Consider the following 7,328-nt stretch of genomic DNA (forward strand, 5'->3'; position numbering starts at 1 on the left):
CAGACAAACTATATTTATCTCTCTCTACCTACTAATAATTTGCTCTCTTGCTCTACCCTGATCTTCCTCAAGCTTGTTAATAAGTTTCTGTTCCATTTGTTGTCCAAAAATACGTGCCGTGTTCAAGTGCATGCTTATCAGAATGGCATTATCCCTTTGTTTTGAGATGTGGTGCCATATGAATCCAGTCCCAGATTATATCATTGTTCAATCATATCACATCAACTAAGTTCTAACATGCTGTTCACTATTTTCCCTAGTTCTAATTTGGTACAGCTGCTCTTCACAGTAAATCTTTCTTTGCACAGGTGAGATTCAGATTGCCACTAGATGCATTAATGTTCCTTTCTTTGCTTTTCTTTTCTTTGATGCCCATATTTGTGATTCTTCTCAGTCTAGACTGACAAACCTATTCTCTTCACAGGTAATTAAATCTGTGGCAAACAGGAAGTAACAAAATCAGATAAGAATTAAAGATACTTGGACATATTCGAAGAACTTGTCCAAAATATCTTTTCTAGCCTAGCTTATTTCCATTCATCATCTTCTAATTTGTTACTACACGTTTGCTATGTGTAGAGGACAGTATTCTTTAAAATCAGAAACTATGTACACTTTCATTCTTTTCTGTCTTGGGAAATTAGTGCACCATGAAGAAACAATATTGGTTTTAATTATAGTATCTTCTTTTGCCCCCTTAACTAACGAAACTGAACTTGGTCAATGAATTTTTACATGTATAGAATCGATTTAGTTAATTTGCAGAGGTTAATTGTTAAGATACCCTGAAGCTTCTTCAGTTAATCAATGTATTAGTCATTAAGATGCTTTTATATGCCTTCAACCACTCTGTCTCAAAAATATGCAGATAGTACTGTCTCCTGGCATTGTAAGTACATTAGTTTTGAAAAGCCAAATTTATGGATCTGAGGAGCTGGGCCTTAATGACTGGATCCTCAGGCATTATACTGTACATTTATTCCAAAGCAAGTGGCTGAGCCATAGCATTAAGGAAGCTCTCTGTTAGTATAGTTTCATAGTTTATAGATGGAGACGCATACTACAGTGAGCAAAGGAACGTGCCGGAAGTGTCAAATTTTGTATCTGTAATAAAGGTGGGCCTGAAGCTACACAGCTAAGTGGTGAGGAAAATCTGAGTTGTCACAGCAACCAGGGCAGCCAAGAGACAATTAGCTCCTCTTCTTTTACACTCTGGTCAAAGCTAGTTGAGATAGTGAAGGAAACTGACTTAATGATGAGGGCACAGATAGATTTTGGGTGTCCAAGAGTGGCTATGTGCTGCCATGTATGGAGGGGAGAAGCCAGGCCTTATTGGTAAGGACCTACCAAATTTGAGATTTCACATATTCCGTGAAATCCAGCATTCCCTGTGAAATCTGGGCAATGCATGTGGAATTTGCAGGGGGGAAAAAAGGAAAAAAACATGGAAAAGAAAATGCTGGCTCCTTAGAGGGATCCAACAGTCCACAGCATGCTGAGGCAGCCCGGTGAGGTGGGAAGGCGGGGGCTGCCTGCTTAAAGGGCCACAGGCAAGATGGCTGTCCCACGCCTTGCTGCTGATTGTCATGACTCTCTGCCAATTGGTGCTGAGGGGCATGGCTGCGTGATGGGCAGTCCTTGCAGCCAATTAGCAGGTATGGGTGGGAGCACATGGCAGGCAGCCCCTATAGTCAATCAGCAGCAAGAGGCAGGGCCCCTCAGCTAACCAGAGGCATGTGGGGGGCCACTGCACTTCACCTGTGAAATAGCGATCCAGGCCTGTATTCTCTCCATGAAATTGGGGGGGCAGCCCTGAAAATTAGGTAGAACTAATTATTGGGTTGATGAGCCCAAGAGATTTGAATGCTTGAATGTGTGAATTGCTTGAAAACCTGAGGGGATTTGGAAATTATCTACCAATATGTCATAACTGATACTGAACTCATAGATGAAGGAGGGATATTTTTGACAGAGGTTAAAAAGGGAATAGTTAACTAGCTGGTTAAAGGTGTGAACCAGTTAGCCTCCGTATTTGCTGGTACCTCCTTGTGGTAGATGCTGTACTGGTAATTATCCCACAAGAGCTCTTGTTTCCCAATAAGCTAGTCCTAAGGGAAACCTTTTCCCAAAGAAGCTGCTGGTTCTCCTATAGGATCCTGTCTGTCTGTCTGTCTATCCCCACATATAGATATATATATATAACTTTACTCATGCAAATAACTTAATTTATTTCAAAGACGCTATTTGAAGGGAAAAGGTTTATTCAAGGGTCTCATTCAACCTCTAATCTTTCTCACCTCAGGAGCTGACCTGGAGGAGGAAGTCAGAAGTCTGCATGTCTTTGACTTCTTTTTGGTTCCACAGTTTTACAAACTGCCTGGCTGAAGGCATGACTGAGCTGCCAAAGGGAACACTGATTGATAGCTCACTGACACATATCTTTAAGAGCTGCAAAGATTATATATGCTGCCAACTTCTACCAGTTTCAAAGTTATGAGGTAAGTGGCCAGTGTGGTTGCAGAGAATTGGGGCAGTCTCATTAGCCAGGGATCAGGGGAAGGTGTGGTAACTCAAGTGCTTGGCTCAGCCAGGCTTGCTTGATCGAAGTCCCTGACACCTAGCAAATGTAGACCATGTACAGTGCATTCTTTCTGCAGGTTTCAGTGACCACTTCAAAACACAAAACACTTAAATTCTCAGCTGTGCCAGAGCCATGTTTAAGGAAAATCAAGGAGAGGGAATAGGAATGATTTTATTTTTTGGTACCATCAAAGGATCAAATCAGATTTTGGCTTGCATTAGAGTGACCCATAGATAGGGGATCAGAATAACTGATTTATTTCCTCTAAAAAAGCTAAAACAGTATTTTTATTTTCTGTATTTTTAGACTGTTGTCTTTAAAGCTACTATTAATACTCTAGAAATGAAAGACTAACATCTAGAGAAAGATGGGGGAAATCAAGAACTGAATGATGTGAGAACCATTTTAGAGAGAGGGGACTTCAAGTTGATTTGCTGGAAGATAAAATTTGTCATCTCTCTGGGCTCTTTTATAAAGAAGGATTAAGGCCACACAGCATTTTTTATTCTACGGCAATTGATAGTTCCTATAACTTGTTTGTCTGTGTTACAGATCCTCAGCTGGTGTAGCAATGTCACTACTGGAGGTGCAGTTTTTGTCTGAGGAAGGAGAGTTTCTGCTGCTAGCTACCTTGCCTCGGTAGACATATGTTGATAAAAAAACATTCCTCTGTTGCCATAGTGGCTTTTATGGTGGGGAGTTTGTTGGCATAGCTATGTCTGCTAGGGGTGTGTATGATAACCCAAGCTGAGGAATGAGTTCTCTTTAACTTGAGCAAGCCAACTATCAGTGGCATAGGGAGCTCATTGAACACTTGGGGCAGAGGAGGGAGGAGAAAAGAGGGTGGCAGTGAGGGTATGCCAAATACAGTAGACCAGGGGAGAGTAGAGAGCACCATTCTGCTTACTCCATTTGTCCTCTGCCCCCCCAGATACATTGGCATGGCACTGAGTTGCACGGCTCCTGTGGCTGGGCAGTAGTAGTGCAGGGCTTCCCCTGATGCCTTGTTTGGTGTGGTGCTGTACTGCCCCCAGATACATTGTTTGGTGCGGTGGTATACTGCCCAGCTTTCGTGTGTGACCAGATGGGGGCAGCACAGGGCTTCCCCTGTCATAGGAAAGACTCCTGGTGAGTGGGTCCTAGAGCAGTTATTTTACTGCCAACTATAGCTTGAGGGAAAGGAGGGTAAGGTGTAGACAAAGGAAACTATTTGTATCAGCAGGCATCACTGTTGTGCAGAATCTTGCTGTACATAGACAAGTTCCAGTTTGCAGCTTGGGGGACAGGCACTGCAGCCTGTATTCTTCTCTTTCATAGCAAATGGACAGGGAGTAGGTGGAGGCATATGCCAGCCACAGGCAAGAGTGGGCAGTACTGTAGCAACTAAGTTTGGTGCCGGGGCAAAGCCTGCAGTGGCAGCCTGCCCTCACCCCACACATACCCCCCCATGCTTGCCCAGGAGTATACACAGCAGCGGCCTGCTGTTCTTCCCCTATCCCCTGCACTCCCCCAAACAAGCTGCTTGCAGCTGTGTCCTGTGACCTGCTTGAGCTGAGCAGTACCTGTTGGCGCCCCTTTGCTTCGGTTCCCAGGGCAGTCGCCTTGCTTGCCCCCTCCCCCCCCCTTGCTACAGCACTGAGAGTATGGGAACAGTTTGCAAAGAATTCTTCCTTCTTCCACTTGCAACAGAGGAGTCCAGGGAGGAACTCTTCATCCACTTCCTTCCTAGTGCACTTCCTGTGTGGGTGCAGCCTTTCTATCCTATTTGCAATCTTAAGGCATTACTTAAACCTGAATGAGGAAAACATAAGTGTGAACATTTTCCTTTAGAAGAAAAAAAGACTCCTCCTTAGTCTTGGCATTACAGTCTAATCCAGCAGTTCTCAACCTATTCAAGCCACTGCCTCTGCTTACATCAGTGGTGCTCCTCTAGGGTACTGCCATCAGGTGAAACAGTCTCATGAGCCTCATGCAGAGCCACATCGGGGAGCAGCGGTGGCAGGAACTGGCATTCTTGCATGAACATAGGAATATAAGAACTGCTATGTTGTTGCTCAGTACCCTGCGTCAGACAGTGGCAGAGAGGGGGATGCTGAAAGGGAAAGTGAACTAGGTATGACCAGAGTTTTTTTCCATTGTTCCTCTCTCACTTGCAACCTCCAGCATTTAAAGTCTAAGAAGTTCTGATTCAGAGCCTGTATCTCTAACTCCCATGCTCAATAGCTACTGATACATCTTTCCTCTAAGAATCTCTCCAGTCCCTTTTTGAATCTGGCTAAACTGGCAACTTCCACAGTGTCCTGTGGCAATGAGCTCTACACTTTAATTACATGTGTGTGAGAGAGGACTTCCTTTTGTTAATTTTAAATTTACTACCTACTGGTTTCATTTATAACCCCTTGACCTCAAACTCTTACACTGAGAGAGTAAATAATAGATCCCTACTTAATGCTCTTCACCATTTACTATTTTGTAATTCCCTATCCCCCTCAAGCATCTCTTTTCTAAACTGAATAGGCCTGACCTCTTTAGTCCCTCCTTATATGGAAGCCCTTCCCTTCCTAATCATTAAGTTTTTCCAATAAACCTAGTTATTCATTAGAGTGGCCCAAAGATAGGGGATCAGATTAACTGATTTATGTCCTCTAATGCAGTGCTGGCTCATGCAGCAGTCCTTCCCAGCACCATTTCACATGCCTCTCCTGGAAATAGAGGCCTGCAGGACAGTTCCACTTGGCTGATTTATCTCCTGCTGCTGCTAGGTGAAATTGTCCTGTATGCCTCTATTTGCTGGAGGAGCATTAGGGGTTGGACTAGGAAGGAGTGCCAGCTCCTGCCACAGCTGCTTTCTGATTGGGCTCCTCACAAGGTGCACAGAGCAGTTTCCCTTGCTGGTGGTGATTCAGCAGCAGCAGCAGACTGGTTTAGTCAGAAGTTTAAGTCCAGGTATCTAAATTAGTCTCAGTTATATTCAGAAGGAAACTTACTTTTGCTCTAAATATTGAAAATTACCCGTTTTTAGGCTTCTGACAGTTTAGCATGCTTTACATGTCTCACCCAGTTGCCAAGGGTGAGGCTTATCCAGCCTTTTGAGCCTGTGCAAAACATAACACATTGGGGCTGCTACCAGACAGAAGTAGTAACACATCAACAACAGGACCATAGTACTCAAAAGCACTTCTCAGGAGGGTTATTTTAGCTTTCAATCACTAACGCTTTTAGTGCCAAAGCTGCTTTTAAAAAATGTCTCTTATAATAGAGAGATTTTTGACCTTTTTATTTTAAAATCTCCCAGTGCTCCAAAATAACTGAATACTTTTTTTTTTGCAAACTGTAAAAGGTTAAGGAGGAGAGAACCATCTGGGTCAGAAAAATGTCATGCATAATGGCAAGGTGTAAGGACTGAACATGGGAGTGTTGAAAGGAGGTTTGGAATTGATATGCATCTGCAACGAGGTACTTACTGTTCCTGTTATAATGTAAAATAGCGTGGCTTATAACATGGAATGTGTATGTTTAAGTATCAGTAAATGATGTATTCATTTAGTTATGCATCTGCAAATTAGTCGGTACAAGATAACCACAGAGAAATCTTTCACACTTTATGTAAATGTGAAAAAAATTGAAATGTCAGAAAAAAGTTACTCTACAATTTCTCCACTGGATGGAGACAGTACACTAAACCTTGTAAGCATGCATTTTAATAAGGGAGCTGTTATGAAATGCCTTACAGTGAAAGGATTGCATGCAACAGCACACACTGCAGCAACAAATAGTGGAATGTCTGCTAGATTTCTACATCAAATTATATCCATTGTTACTTTTAAGGCCTGTTTTTGAGTTATCTTTGTAATGAAAAAAGATAGGATTAGCAAGAATCTTTCCTCTCTGTACATTTGCCCCAAAGAGAAAACCGAGCAAAGGATTGTGCTGCTCTTTCTTATCCTTTTGTCACTGATGTCATAGGATTTTTATTCCAGGTTCTTATGATTTTGCAGGCTGTATCTATTCAGTAAACCTACTATAAGCCAGAGTGGAAGTAGTGTAGCTGTTTCTGCAGTGTTTTAAGTGGCAATGACTATGCCAGTTAGGTTGCCTATGTTGTCACATAGATGTAGCTACATAGCTTCTAGTTTAGCTAGCAGCCTGCCTGGAGCAGCATATCATGCTTGAGTGCAGCTCATAAACACAATATGAACATGGCTACAAGGAGTTTCTTTCCAGTTTAGGTTGAAATGCTGAACTTCAGCAGCCAGATGCCACTGTAGGAAGTTTGAACTACAAGGGTAGGACTGCAGTTCACATTGCCTTAGCACTACCAGCTACAGTACTTGCTGTCTGCAGTGGAGTCATAGCAGGTGTTCTAGTGAGGGCAGGGCACTGGGGGGTCAGCAGTAGAGGCAACCTTTATTACCCTTTCCCCCAACATACACCCATGCATGCTTCATTATCACTTAGCATTGTGTACTAAATGGATAAGACAGACAGTAAAGACAGTTTCCAGCTGCACTTAGCTTTTATTACTTCTGAGCTCCTATGGTGGTAGGGTCAGTATCCAGAGAGGAGGCATTTGCCTGCTGCCAGTTGTAGGTGGAAGTAGCTGGGCTGAAGGCAAGGACACGCTATGCTACAGGTGAAGAAACTAAGGATGAGTACTTTGTATGTAATGGTGGTGGTAGGGGAGAGCCAGGCCCTGAAGATTTCTGAGGAAGGGTCCTCGGCATCCATAAGAAGTAGGAGAGGACTT

Source organism: Crocodylus porosus, unplaced genomic scaffold, assembly GCF_001723895.1.
Source record: "Crocodylus porosus isolate Cpor-Errol unplaced genomic scaffold, CroPor_comp1, whole genome shotgun sequence".
Classification (NCBI taxonomy): Eukaryota; Metazoa; Chordata; order Crocodylia; family Crocodylidae; genus Crocodylus; species Crocodylus porosus.